Genomic DNA, 16,117 nt, shown 5'->3' with positions numbered 1-16,117 from the left:
CTACCTTCATGGTTATATACTTATTAAATGGTATATTACACTTGCTTCCAAAGCTGGATGCCCTGACTTCATTATCATCTGAGAATTTGTTAGAGATACAAGTTCTGTTTCAGTCTAGCCTTCTGGATGGGAAACTCTGGGCACGGGCCCAGGAACCTGTGTTTTAACAAGCCTTCTGGGTGATCCTGAGATATATGAGAATTATTGATTTGGAATGTAAACTATTTCTTAGTGAAATCCCTATGACATCTCACTGATTTCTACATTTGTTAAATAAAAATAATAGACGAAAACAGCTAGAAATTCTATTCCCACATCTGCAAAATGATCGCACTCTAGTGGCCTTTTCTAAGAATTAATAGATTTCTTTTTCTAAAACTAATGATCACAATATATTGTGGGATTAATACAAAATTGAAATCAATGATGAAAACAACAGATGAACCATTGTAATGAAATAATCTCCATATTTTCAGATTAGAATGGAAAGAGTATTTATTCAACCCTCTTTGGTCTTCCTTGTTAAATGATTCATAAAGTCTCAAAACAGCTGTCATGCCTGAGAGAAAGAGAGAGAGAGAGAGAGAGAGAGAGAGAGAGAGAGAGAGAGAGAGAGAGAGAGAGGAAAGAGAATGACTTATCAAAACTGACAGCAAATGGTATTTTCATTTACATTCAAAAACAGGATAATTCCAGAGACCCAGCCAAATTTATTTTGGAGGACAGGGGAGAAATTTTTAACAAGGAGTAATGAAATGTTCTTAGTGATCTGGAAATTTCAGGGGATGGAGGCAAATCCTTGTTCTGAGGAGTTCATGCTCGTGCCAAGTGCAGGGACTGGTTCTCTAAGCTCATTTACTGCTGCAAAAAAAGGATGCGTCTGACAAGGTGAAAGCTCTGTGGGCCAGAATCCTGGCACTTCATGTAAAACCCAGTTATGCAGCTGAACTCCACAGTTCAGTGCCAAGAGCAAGGGCTTGAAGCAACTGTTTCCCGACCACACATGCTGTCTAGCTTCAAGGGAGTTTTTAAGATGGGAAGGTATTAAGGTTTCACTGGTGGCAACTCTAAAGGGTGTACTAACAGCTCCTTAGTCTATTTTTTTTTTTAATATAGAAGAAGATGAAAAGAGAGTTACACGTATGACGCGAGGAATTTGGAGGCAACTCAAAGGTGAAATTACCTTTATAAATAATTACAATATCTGTATTAATTGGGTGCTTATTTTCCCATCATAAAAACTAAAAGAGGATTTATATTTATCACTTCCTTTATTCTTAAACATGTCCTTTCATGAACTTTTATAGATAACCAAACTGAATTTGAGAGAGTTTGGTTATCACCCAACTAGCCCATGAAAAAATGAGAATTCAAGCCAAGCTCTTCTGGCTCCAGTTCTGCTACCATTTCTGCCACGTGTGCTGCCTCACAATATTTTTAGTGTTTCACACCTACAAGGACCTTCCTTACTTACCTCACTAATCACCTAAGCTTGTAAGATAAGTATCATCATTAATCCTGTTTAATAAAGAAACTCAGTCTCATACAAGACAGGTAAATTATCAAGCAAGAAAAGTGGTAGAACTGAGGCTTGACCCTAAATTAGTCTGAATTCAGCAGCATATACCAATAGCAATACTGGGCCCCTCCCACTGGTTCACTAAGGAAAAATTAAAAGAAGTACACTGGATTTGGGTAAATTATTAGATAGCCTGTTACAAATACATCCCCCCTTCAAAAATAAGAGTCCATATATCACTTACTCTTAGCTTTGAGATTCTATTAAAACTCTCCTCCTTTCTCTCATGTAGTTTTACACATCCCAGTACATATACAGTAGAACGTTCTATCTGGAAATGTTGATTAACATCATTGACCACTCTCTTTCCCAATACAGGCAGCAGCTGAACTATTCTGCATTCGTTGTCTTTGAAAAGGGATTTGACAGTGGACAGTAGAGTTGAAAGAAGACATTTTGTAACTTTTGAAGTGTAAAATAATTTCTCATCCAAAATGAACTACTTAGGAAAGTATAGGTTGAAGAGTGGTAAAATGTCCTTATGATGTGTACTAGGAAAGGACTCCAGGCCCTGGGGTAAGTGATGGTGGAGGAGGTGATGCTAGAAAGAGATTAGTGAGGTTGTCTCCTCCATGAGGGGACAAAGACTAGTTGAGTCTCTGAGACAGAGGTTTAAACCCCACTGCCTGATTTCCAAAGAGACCATTAAATATTCAAATACACATGTGATCTGAGAACAGGATTACATGTGTTTCATTCCTAGGCAGGCAACTAGAGAGAAGATGTTTCTGGAATTACCTAGTCAGATCAGGCCTTAGACCTACTCATGAGTTCACTTATCCTAAGCAGCCAGATGATTTGATAATTTCCTTGTACTTGAGAGATGCAAAAACATAGCAGGGGGAACCACTGGCCTAAAGTGGCCATGCGAACATGAAATTGTGATGCAGCCAATGAAAACTAACCACCAAGGATATGAATTTCTCAGTGGATTACTACATGGTTAGCTGACATAAGGACCAAATCAGCCACATGTATGTTTCTTTACACCACACAGTCAACTGTGCCACAATCACAAGGACAGAAGTGCAAGGAGGTTCAAAATAGAAATTGCATTGAATTTCAGAAAACGGAGAATGCTACATTCTTTTTACACCTGAATCTCAGGACTAAGATGTAGATACACGTCTTACAAATATCTACATCATATTATGTAATTTTGTTTCAAGGGCCACAGGACATTTTCACCAGGCCACTGCAGAATGGTAAATTTCTACATTTGACTTAACTGTTTCTGTTATACCAAATTCTTTTTGAAGCCTGTGAAATGATATCTCTGGAGATGACTTCTCCTTATCAGTATGAATTCTTGCCTTTTTGTGCTCTGGTGAGATGTATAATCAAAGGAGAAAGCCAATCGTTGGAGAGAAAGGTAAAAAAAATGTATTCAAAGAAGCCCCAGCCATGGATTGGAAATTTAGTCATACTTTTTATTGTCTGGCCTCAGACAGTTCCCTGGAAGTCTCAGAGGGTTAGTTCTCTCCTTGCTTAAACAGAGATAATATACAAGTTCATTAATATGACCAAATGAGATAATGGATTTTTGAATACATTTGAACACTATTCATGTTATGCCAATCGCAATGCTCATTGTTAGTCTTGATGAGGAGGTGGATAAGATTACCATGAGGATGATGGTGATGATTAGTAATTTCTATCTTTAAGACTTTTACTTCCACAGTGAGCAAAAATTAAGCATTACTTTCTACTGGGGCCTGGACAGAACCTGCCCTGATAACAATGTACACCATGGGCCTTCACTGAAATAGTCCAAGTATTTTTTCTCTGAAAATGAGCCAATTCAAAATAAGAAGGAAGGTAGAAGGTCACTGGAGAGTTGTAGATATGTGGTGGTATGTGGTGGTTTGAAGCTGCATAAATTTAATTTAAGCTTCTTAAATGTAATCCATCCCTGTAGGTATGAATCCATTGTAAGTAGGACTTTTTTTTGAGGCTACTTCAGTTAAAGTGGGACCCACCTCAATCAGGATAAGTCTTAATCCTATTACTGGAGTCCTATATAAGTGGAAATAAATTCAGAGACAGAAAGCCACAGGAAGCAAGTAGCTGTATCAATGGGTGCCAGAAAAGAAAGAAGAGACCAGAAGACTTCAGCATTGCCTTGTCATATGACAGAAGAACCAAGAATCACTAGCAGCCAGCCCAAGAATGTCACAGCTATCAGGGAAAAAGTGTCGCCCTGATGATGGTTTTATGTGGACATTTTCATGGCCTCAAAACTGTGAGCAAATAAATTTCCATTATTTAACCTAACCCATTTCTTGGTATTCGCTTAAGCAGTTTATGCAACAAAAACAGTCTTGTTACCAGGAGTGGGGTGCTGCTATTGCAAATACCAAAAAAAAATGTGGAAACAGCTTTAGAATTATATAATTGGTAGATGCTTAAAGAATTGTGTGGAATTGTGCTTGATAGAAACCTAGATTGTTTGGTAGAAAATGCATAGATTGTTTGAAGAGACTTTTGATAGAAATATGATGCTAAAGATACTTGCAATGAGACCTTGGAAAGTGTTTCGGTTTGCTAAAGCTGCCAGAATGCAATATATCAGAAATGGATTGGCTTTCATAAAGGGTATTTATTGTTGCATGTTATAATTCTAAGGTCATGAAATGTCCAAATTAAGGCACCAGTAAGAAGATACCTTCTTGGAGGAAAGGCAGCTGACATCCAGGACACCTCTGTGAGCTGGGAAGTCATGTGACTGGTGTTTGAGGCCCTTGTACCTGGTGCATTACTTTCAGTTTCTCATTCCAGTGGCTCTCTCTCTAAGTGTCTATGGTTCCTCACTTAGCTTCTCTGGGGCGAACTCTGGATTTCATCTTTTAGCTTCCCTTGGCTCTTTCCAGCTTCTGACTATTTCTGTGAGTCCTTGCATAGCATGCAGGGTATTTCTGTGTGCATCTCCAAATATTTGTGTCTAGGTGTCTGCTCTCTGCATCAGCTCTGGCTCTCTCTCTCTCTGTCTGTGGGTGTTATTAAGGATTCTCGTAAAGTAATGAAGAACCACTTTGAATGGGTGAAGTCACATTTCTATGGAAATAATCTAATCGAACAATAGGTCCGCCCTGTGGATTGCATTAGGATTAAAAGAGCATGGTTTTTCTGGGATACGTAACAGTTTCAAACCAACATAGAAGGAAGATAATGATAAATGTGTTTTTGGAAACTTGAGGAAAGGTGATACTTGTTTTAAAGTGGTAGAGCGCTTATAAAATTGAGTTCTTATGTCAGATGGAAGGCAGCTTAAGAGTAGTGAACTTGGATATTTCTAAGCTAAACATGGAAAGCGGTCTCTCCTTGTAGCTTATAATAAAATGTAAGAAGAGCGGGATAAGCTGAGAGCTGAACTCCTGGACACAAAGAAAGCAGAATTGATGGTATGGAATTCTGAGTTTCTAGAAAGTGAGTCCCCAGAAATTAGTGCTCCATATGAAGATTTAATTGAATATGGAAGTAGCCAGCAATTTCCATAGAAGTCAGGAATGTAAATACAGTTATCCAGAAAGGATTTGTGGAAAATTATTTTGTGTGATGGATTGGACCCCTATGAATTACAAGCAAAACTGACATTTTTTTTTGCATAATCTGTATGAACAGAACCACTGCTAGTGTAATAAAAGAGATAATGAAGGGACAAATCAAAGGACAAATCACTCCAAGGGCACAATCATAGAGGCTGACTTCTGAACCAAGACACCCTTTCATACAGAGGAGAGGTGAGCAGGTCTATCCGTGTTTGTGGAGAGGGTGAGTCTGCCCCAGTGCCTGAAGAGGGTGGACCTTCTTCCCCATTGCTCAGGAAGATTCTTCAGAGAGGGTGGAGTTTGTGACCTGGGGATTGCAAAGAGCCTGGATACTATTCTGATGCTTGGAGTGGGTAGACCTTCACCCCAGTGTTTCGTGTGAGTATGGCTGCTGCACAAGCATTGGAAAGGGTGGGGCTGCTACTCCACCATGCAGGAGGCGTAACAGCATTCCATAGATGACTCTCAGACCTTGAAATGTAATGGAGTTTGCCCAGAAGGGTTTAGAAATTGTTTGAGACCTGTGACCCCTGTTTTTCTTCTAATTTCTCCCTATTCAAATGGAAATGTTTATCCTGTGCCTGTTCCTCCTTTGTATATTGGAAGGAGATAAGTTGTTCTCTAGGTTTCACAGGTTCACAGACAGAGGGGAGACCACTCATAACCAATTTTGATGAGGCTATGTACTTAGCATTGTTACTAAAATGACTTAAGGCTTTGGGGATGTTGTGATGGAATTAACATATTTTACATGTAGAAAGAACATGTTTCTGGGGGGTCCAGAGTGTGGAGTGTGGTGGTTTGAAACTGTAAGTAACCTATAAAAATATGACCTTAAATCCAATCCATTTCTATGGGTGTGAACTGATTATAAGTAAGACCTTCTGATGAGTCTACTTCAGTTAAGGTGCGTGTAGCCCAGCCTGTGGTAGTTAGATTCAGGTGTCAACTTGGCCAGGTGACGGTGCCTAGTTCTATTGATGTGGACATGAGCCATTGGCATATGAACCTCATCTGTTGCTGATTACATCTGCAGTTGCTAGGAGGCATGCCTGCTGCACTGAATGATGTTTGCTTTAATTGGATGGTGCTTAAATGAGAGCTCAACATAGCATAGCCCAAGCAGCTCAGCATACCTCATTTCAGCACTCGCAGGTCAGCCCAGGCCTTTGGAGATGCAGAAAGGAATCACCCTGGGGAAAGTTGTTGGAATCAAGAGTTCTGGAGAAAAGGCCAGCAGAGATCGCCCTGTGCCTTCCCACATAAGAAAGAACCTCAGTTGAAAGTTAGCTGCCTTTCCTCTGAAGAACTATACGATAACTAAATAAATCCCCTTTTATTGAAAGCCAATATGTCACTGGTGTTTTGCATTCTGGCAGCTAGCAAGCTAGAACACACCCAATCAGGAGAGTTTGATCCTGTTAGTAAAGTTCTTTATAAGTCAAGAGAAAGCCACAGGAAGTAAGAAGCTACATTAATGGAAGCTAGAAGAGAAGGGAGAGACCAGGAGACATCACCATGCTCCTTTCCATGGGACAAAGGAACCAAGGATTACCAGCAGCCAACCCTAGAATGCCAAAGTCTTTGGAAAAGCATTGCCTTGTTGATACATTGATTGGGACATTTTTCTGGCCTCAAAACTGTGAGTAAATAGCTTTCTATTATTTAACCCAACCCAAGTCATGGTATTTACTTAAGTAACCTAGGAAGCTAAAACATGGTGGCAGAAGGGTCATTGCCTAGGTAGAGGGCTGGTTTATTTGATAGACTCCACCTGAGCAGCCGGAAACCTGGATTATCACCTTAGTCAGATGTTGATATTTGTGGAATTGTCAGATATTAACCACAAGAATGTGAATATTTGAAACTTTTTGAGGTAGAAGTCAAGGAATTCTAGGTATATTTACAGCTATATAGACTTTTTGCTATGAATCATATGGAAATTATAACTGCCTGAAGAGATGAGCCACATCTGGCATTCAAGAGACCTGGGTGCTTGTTTAAGTTCTGACACCACATAATCTTGAGCAAATAAATTCTCTTTTCTGAGACTTGACATGTATCTGTAAAATTTTTAAGATAATAATAATAATTACTGCCCATATATCAAATGCTTATAGTTGTCCAGGCATTGTGCTATGTATTTTACATATATTATCTCTTTTACTTTCAAAAAAAAAAGTACAGGCTCCTGTAATGAGATATTATTTTGCTCATTCTACAGAGAAGGAAATCAAGGCTTAGACAGATCAAATACATTGGTCAGAGTAACCCTGGCATGAAGGGGCAGTTAGGGACAAGGACGAATTATTTCTTTATTCAAAGATGGTCCTTATAACTATAAAATGCTACAAGCCTTGCCAAGAAACTGAACATGGTGCTATATCAATTCTTTGGCCTTAAACAACTCTTGGTTCAAATCCCTGCTCCACTATTTGTTAGTTAAAATATCTGTGCCTCAGTGCCCTCTTCTGCAAGACAGGGATAGATACAGCTCTTCTGTCATAGAATTATTGAGGTGATGAGATGATATAACTCCAGTGTTAAGGTCATCATCACAGAAACTGTGTTCAATGAATGTCATTGTTATTGTTGCTTGACTATTATTGTTAATGTTAATATATTATTTCCAGACATCAAAATCTATATAATACAATGAAGAAAGTATAGAGTTATAGGAGTGACCCTGAATCATTGCTGATATTACAAATCAGATGGATCTTAAGAAAAATAATGTGCTTTTAATAATATAATAAATCAGAAAAGATGGAATTAAGAAATCTCTGTTGTTGCTTCCTGTCTATCAATTAAATCCATGAAGTCAGGGACTTAATCTTAAAGGTCACTATAGCAGAGCTTCTATTTGGTAGTGGATACTTTCTTTAAAAAAGGTACTTTTATTGCATTCATGCTTTAGTTCAAATAGATGTTCATTTTACAGCGATCTTAAGTATGTGAATATATGCATATAGCATACGCATTTTAAAATTAATTATATATATATATATGCATTGTGAGACTCTTTAGATGCTCAGGGGGGGCAAAGACGACTGACAGCACAGATGTATGAATGAAAAGTTTATTACTGTTCACAAGTCCTAGAACAGGGAGGAGTGGCACCCCTCACTCCACATCAACATTGGAGGCTCAACCAAGCAGGCCAGGAGCAAAAGGTTCTGGTGGACCTGGCATCTATGCCTGGGTAGGGTCATGTACGTGGAGCTGTAGCAATTAGTCAAGCAAGAGTGGGGACTGGGGAGTTTTAGAGGACTTTTGCATGGGCTGCTCCTGAATGGGATACAGGGAGTAGAGCAAGAAGCTGTTTATTTTGCATAAACAGGTATTAGGGATGGCCAGTGAGGACCTGATGGTAAGGTATAAGATGATGAGGCATCATGACAATGCAAAGTCCTTAGGAGGTGCTGAAGTGGGATGATGGTGTGAAAAATGTCTCTATTTTGTTTTAATTCACTACAATAAAATGCAATATTAAGCATAGGCATTTTCAATTAAAAAATGAAACCACAAATATAATAGCACTTAGTCTTAAACTAAAAAAATGTAAACTCACAATTTTATACAAAACCATAGCGATCACTCAGAGTAGAATTTTTTCTTTTTATCTAAAATGTCATCTGCCTTCATTAATATTCAAATGTAGCTAAAAAGCATTTTTCATAGACTCCTTGAACTCACAAGTATCAATAATTACTCCAGAGAAGAAACAAATTCCCTACTTGTGAAGTGTTGATTTTTTTAACGTCTCATATAAATGTTTTTAGTGGACTCAGTGTAAAACAGAATTCAAATGTTGTTGAGGGTCTGTGGTTTTGCAGTTGATGCCAAATTTTGTTTGTCTTCAAATACCCGCCCCATTTGTACAAGAACTCTCTCCTAAGTGTCTAATTTATCTTCCACTGTCATTAAAGTAGGGAAAACGGCAGATATAATATGAGTCTTTTCTAATCATCCCTCAATCTCAAAACAAATCTTGGATTTTTAACAGGTCAGGAAAAGTTTAGCAAAATCATTTCACAAGAAAAAAAACTGTAAGTTTAAGATTTGGGTCTAGTCTAAATTATCTTGTTTATTTTAGATATTAAATTATATATTTTTATCATGTAACTAAAATAAGGTTCCTTTGTAATTATAAAGTTATATGTGTTATAAAAAAATGAAATCTATGAACATATGACTCAAAAAGTAAAAGTACCATATGGCAATGCTACTGCAGACAGTGTTAATTGTTCTAATTTTATTCTTAAATATCTTGAACTGCTTGAACATGTTTGCTTTTCTATTTATTATTTTTACAGATATAATTATAGTTTAATTGTACCAACATAACATAGTGGAATTCATAAATCTTTTCTTTGTATAGTTTACTTTGTTTTCTCCAAATTTTTCTTCCCAGACATGATACTCTCTTTATATTGAGTTTTTCTATGATTTTATCCATTTTAATTAAATGCACTATCCATTCTAATTTTATTTGGCTACAAGATATTGTGCTTAAATTTTCCCCAATTCCTCTATTTTAATAGCTCCAAGAGGTATTGAATAATACTTTAAAATTATTCTTTCAGAACTTGATTTATGACACATCTCAACTTTATTAACAGGCCATCGAATTCTTAACAACAACAACAACCAAAAGGTCATGGGTGATCCTTTCTAAATTAAACTTTTTGGAGGCCTGTGCCCAAAATAGTACTTCGTATGTTTTCTTTGAAAACCATTACAAATCATTTACTGATTATTTTCAAACAACCCAGAAGATGCATATACTAATTATATTAGAAGTCAGGTGATTTGGTGGTAGTTAGGAAATATAAGCAATTGATCTGACAGGATTATGTGATTTAGGGAAATAAATGCTGAACATGACAACTCCATAGGCAGCTTGATTTCTCTATATAAAAGTCATCACCACAAAATATTCACTGATTTTTTTAAAGAATGCTAAAAAGAAGCATGAAGCACTGTGATGAATCTAGGCACTAGACCTGACAGAATCTTTCCATGCAGAGTATGAAAAATACGAAGTTGTGAAAGAGCTAAGATGAATAGTTATTTTAAAGTGGTAATTTAACAGTTTTAAGCGAGTTCTGAATCCATTTTACCTTTTGGACTTTTAAATCTCAAATACTGAAAATCTGGAATTTTGCACCCTGATGCTTTCCATACCTATCAGTGGCTCTGGTTTCAGGAGGATTTTAGTTATCAGTCCACATTTGCTGGCTTCTTATCTGGTGAGATAGAAGGAGTGCGGGAGTTGATAGCTACTTAAGTCCTTTTCCTTTGGGATTTGACATCAAGGAGAAGATATGAATTCAGGGGGACAGTCTAAGTAGAAAGAAACCAGAAATAAAAATAATGAACTTTCTTGTTAGTTCCTTAATAAATGGATTATCTTGGCAGATCTTCCAAAGTTAAAAGGGATCACTTCTTAGTGACTTTACAAATGATTTTGCAAATAATGTCTCCATTTAACACTTGCACATGGTTGCTCAGTTTGACCACATTGCTAATTGAATTAAGCAATACAATATTAAAATATCATTTCTCTTTTTGCCTTAGTTTGAGGTGACCACTCCTTTGCATTCTAGACCGATATGGATACATGAGAATAAATTTCAGAAAATGTCAAAAAAAAATTCACAACTTTTTCTAATTAACTCTTAGAAAAATGCCTGTAATTGCCATACCTCATTGTCCTTCCAGGGATATGCAAAGTGTATACAGGAATGTGAGACACTTGAAACATGTCTCTTTCAACAGCAAAGCTGAGGCAGTTTCCCTTTATATAGATTTTTCTGTGTTTACAAGTGAATCAGGACAGGAGAGTATTTTTATTTATCTTGAAATCTGTTCCTAATTCTTCTCCCGCCAAGACCAAAGAGATGTTTTCAAACATGGAGCCTTTGCATATGTTGTTTTTAGATAAACAACAATAATCAAACCTGGTTTATAGCGCATTAACATTGATTATAGTAATCACAGATGAGCAATTGGCAATTGATTTCTACCTTTACGCAAGAGCCCACTGAATTTGAAATCACCAAGGAATTCACACTTTCGTTTGCTTGTTCGTTTGTTTTGGGTAGCAGGTTACTGATATGAATTTGAGGTCAAATTCTGGCCTCTATTTAGATACCAATGTTTTGATTTCTAGGTCATCACTTTTTAGCTAATATAGGATCTCATAATTTTAGCTACTTGGGTAGGTTGTCTTGTGCTGAGATATGTCAGGAGGGGATTTCTGAGCCAATATGTCTTTAAGGCAGATCTGAGCCATAGGACCAAGTACTGTGGGCAAGAACCTACTCACATTGTTTCATTTCATTCTTAACAATTGCCTGAGGTTGTTATTTTATTTATAAATGAGGAAACTGGGTATCCACAAACATTTAAAAACTTGTCTGAGACTACTTATAAGTTGCAGAGTTAGGATTTGAACTCAGATATGTCTAACTTCAAAGCCCACAATTGTCTCATCAAGCCAAATTGCATCTAGGAACACTGCCTATGCTGGTTTGAAAGGATGTTATGTCCCCTAGAAAAGCCATGTTTTAATCTAAATCCCATTTCATAAGTCAGAATAATCCCTATTCAATACTGTATGTTTGAAACTGTAATCAGATCATCTCCCTGGAGATGTGATTTAATCATGAGTGGTTGTTAAGCTGGATTAGATGATGACATGTCTCCACCCATTTGAGTGGGTCTTAATAAGTTTCTGGAGTCCTATAAAAGAGGAAACATTTTGGAGAATGAGGGAGATTCAGAGAGAGCAGAGCAGAATGACATAGCCACAAGAAGCAGAGTCCACCAGCCAGCGACCTTTGGAGATGAAGAAGGAACATGCCTCCCGGGGAGCTTCATGAAACAGGAAACCAGGAGAAGAAGCTAATAGATGATGCCGTGTCTGCCATGTGCCCTTCCAGATGAGAGAGGAACCCTGACTGTGTTCATCATGTACCTTTCCAGATGAGAGAGAAACTGTGACTGTGTTTGCCATGTGCCTTCTCACTTGAGAGAGAAACCCTGAACTTCATTGGCCTTCTTGAACCAAGGTATCTTTTCCTGGATGCCTTTTATGGGACATTTCTATAGACCTGCTTTAATTGGGACATTTTCTTGGCCTTAGAACTGTGAACTAGCAACTTATTAAGTTCCCCTTTTTAAAAGCCGTTCCGTTTCTGCTATATTGCATTCTGGTAGCTAGCAAACGAGAACACTGCCTTTCCCAAACATCACCTACAAAGTAATGGAAGAGTTGGTGGGGATTTGGGTTCTGATCTTCACTGGTCCCCATCAGTCTAAATATCCCTAAATTCACTCAATGGGTTGGACTCCAGCTGGAATAGCCTCAAGTGAAATAATGTGGTTTCTATTTTCCTCATTGAACCCTCACTGTATACCCTGCATTGTCCATTTTCAATCCTACCCTTCCTTTTCATGAAGGCCCCTGTTGGGGGTTGCTTCCTGTATCCAAGAAAAACACAGGTTCAAGCCTTAATCTACAGTCATGTGGGTGTAAAACCACTTGAAAAGGGGACATTTGAAGTTGCTGTTGTTAGTTAAGGTGTGGACTCACTTGTGAATAAAATCTTCAAAGATCTATTTAGATGAGGTGAAATTGAATAGAGTGAGCCTTACCCCAAATGCCTGCAGTCTTTACAGAGCACAGAAAATTCAGAAAGAATCAGCCAGTCAGAAGACACCAGAGAATGAGGCAGATTGTCATGGGATAGAGGCAGCGATTCCAGCCAGGAGACCCCAGGGATCGCTGTAAAGCAGCATAAGATGGCTTAGACTCCAGGAGAAAGTATGGCCAGTCAAGACTTCAATTTTGGATTTCTGGCCTCCAAAACCATGAGACAATAAACTCCTATATGCAAACCAGGGTGTGATATTTGTCATAGTAGCCCAGACAAAGTAGGATAGCTCTGGGTACTTCAAATGACAAAGAGAATAACATCCCAATCAATATATGGAAGGCATTAGCAGTGTGAGACATAAGATTTTCCATCCTCTTTCCCTGCTTATCTCTCCCCCTCATTCAGTGGTCTCCAGCCACACTCAGAACTTTCTGACCTATTGATTTGTAAATCTCACATCCCAGAGCCTTGGCATTTGCCACTACCTTCTGTTGAAACCTTCTTGCCCCAGATATGTGCAGGGCTGCTTCCCTCTTATCAAACAGTTTTCAATGTAAATGTCACAACCTTTGAGAAGCAGTCCCTGACAACCTTAGCTAAAAATGCCCCTCTCCTATTAGATTCCATACCATTATCTTCATCTATTGGTATTATTATCCTCATTACCATCTAAAATTATCACTTTGTTTGTATATTTATTGGTGCTTTCTTCCCACAGTATATGTAGGCAGGGGAATTATCCTATCATCTTTCTATCCCATTTCTTTAAAAACGCCATGACCATAGTAGGTAATCAATAAATATTTGCTGAATGAATACATATGCTAATGAATGAATTAAACAACTGACATAGTAAGTGCTTGATAAACACAATTTCTATTCATTCAGAAGCAATATGCCACTGTGGAAGACAGTCTGTTAGTTTCTTATAAAACTAAATAGGAAATTATCATCCAATTCAGCAATTATACTTCTGGACATCTATGCCACAGAAATGAAAACTTATATTCACCAAAAAGCCTGTATGCCAATGTTCACAGTAGCTTTAAACTTAATAGCTAAAAACTGGAAACAATCCAGATGCCCTACAGTGGCTTAATAATTAAATAAATACTGATTTATTTAATTCTTATTAACCACATTTTTAGCTTCTATAAATTGGTGCTCTAACATCTATAGGTGTCCCCAGGTGGCCAAGCCCCACCTATACATCTGTTGCTTCTATATAATTACAATCCTGGAAACTGTGGCACCACTTCAAATATAGCCAGGCTGTCCCTAGGATGCCCCTGCCCTATCCATGCTGATTCCCATACAAACCATAATATAGAAACTTTCTCTTTCTGCCTTGTGACCAACCCCAGAATTTTCTGTGTTGCCCTGTGTGACATATTGCATTCTCCTCAGGGAACTGTAGTATAATAAATCTTTCAAACTGTCCCAGTCTCTCTCTTTTGCCCTTTGTGTGGCATCACCATACCTCACATATCCATACTATGAAATACCACTTGAAAATAAAAAGAAACAAACTGTTGATATATGCAACAACTTGGATGAATCCCCAGGGAATTATGCTAAGTGAAAAAAAATGCTAAAGTTTACATATGGGATGATTCCATTTGTACAATATTTTTGAAAGGATGAAATTACAGAAGTAGGGAACAGATGAGTGGCCATCAGGGATTAGAAAAGGGGGAGAGGGATAGAAGGAAAGTGGATATAATGATAAAAGGCAATATGAGATCCTTGTGCTGAAACAATCATTCCGTATTTTGGCTGTGGTGACTGATAAAGAGACTACACATGTGATAAAATTGCGTAGAACTAAATAGGCACACAAATAAGTACAGGTAAAACTGTTAAAAAGCTGAATAAAGTTATTGGATTATGTCAGTGTCAATGTCCTTGTTGTGAAACTGTGTGACCTTTGGAAGAAGCTAAGTAAAAGTTTCCTGAGCTCCCTCTCTGTTCTTTCTTAAAACTGTACCTCACTGGGGAAGCAACAGCACCAGACCGAGAATCAGCAGGAGGCTGGTGAAGGAGCTTAAAGAAATCTGCAAATGTGGCGTGAAGAACTTCTCCAGCATCCAGGCTGATGAAGCTGATGCATTGACTTGGCAAGAGCTTATTGCCCCGACAGCCCTCCAAAGGATTAGAAGTCAACATTCCAGCAGAGTACCCATCCAAACAACCGACAATCCCATTTGAGACAAAGCTTGGCCACCAGAGTGTGGATGAAAAGGAGCAGATCTGTCTGCCAGGACTTAGGGCTGGAAACTGGAAGGCAGCCACCAAAACCAACCAGGAAATCCAGACCCTCCTTGCAGTGGTGAATGACCCCCAGTCCAAGCAGCTCGTTCAAGCAGCCATAACTGAAGAGTAAGGACCATAAAACATTCTGTCCCCAGAATGCTGGGGAGTTTAAAAAGAAATATGGGGAAAAGCGACTTGTGCACCTGCCGTGACTGATTCCAGCAAGTGTGAGCAGAGACCCCAGCAGTAGAAAGTGTCCGCTTGTGGCAGTTACTAGCTTTCTAAAGTTTTCCTAATCAAGAGTGGCTTAGGTAAAGTAAGGATTAAAACTTTAAGCTGTTCTAAAAACAAACCAAAAAACTGCATCTGAATCTACAAATACATCAAAATACAAAGTTTAATTTTTAAAAAAAGAAGCTATACAGGCTTGAGCTGTAAGTAATTTTGAAATAACTTTATTATAAAAAGGTATAAATTGTTTTCCGTAAACAATTCTGAGAAAAATTGGGTGAAAACAACTCAGTCTTATCCTTAAACACTGTCACTCATGATCCTATTGAAAGAATGATTGTTTCTGAATTTTCCTTTCTATTGTATCCTCATTTTTCATTTCTCCTCTTTTTTCTCTAAGAGTTAGGCTTCACTTGGAATATGCTTCTGCACAGAGGCCCTGGGAAAATCTATTCCCACAGCTGCACAAATCGTTGGACATTTTTGTAAAGCTGGTAGGCAAAGGCAAATTTGCAGAAATGCTCCATAAGTGGCTGTAGAGAATACATAATGCACATCACATCAGCTCATTAAATGCACAATTTGGCAAGTGCCATCATGATTATCTTAGGTGACAATATGTGTGCATGGTGTTTGTGCAGCTGGCTCACACCTAAGCAGATAGCATTAGTTTGTTAGCTGAATTCTCTGGGGGAAGCAGAACGCTGACATTTTTTATTCCTACAGTTTCTTTTAAACCAGATCTTAGACTTATACTCTGGGTTCATGAAATTGTCATTTTTAAGTGACTATGCCATTTTTTACATTTTCTTAAGTAGGAATGTTTTTTCTTTGAAAAGAGC

The 16,117-nt window shown here is 38.0% G+C and overlaps 1 pseudogene; it reads left to right on the top strand.

Moving 5' to 3' along the window:
* The first annotated feature begins 8,476 nt into the window (after positions 1 to 8,476).
* On the top strand, positions 8,477 to 15,256 carry LOC143645283 (ubiquitin-conjugating enzyme E2 L3 pseudogene; annotated as a pseudogene).
* The last annotated feature ends 861 nt before the right edge of the window (positions 15,257 to 16,117 follow it).

Source organism: Tamandua tetradactyla, chromosome 8, assembly GCF_023851605.1.
Source record: "Tamandua tetradactyla isolate mTamTet1 chromosome 8, mTamTet1.pri, whole genome shotgun sequence".
Taxonomy (NCBI): Eukaryota; Metazoa; Chordata; class Mammalia; order Pilosa; family Myrmecophagidae; genus Tamandua; species Tamandua tetradactyla.
This window is presented reverse-complemented; position numbering and strand designations above follow the sequence as displayed.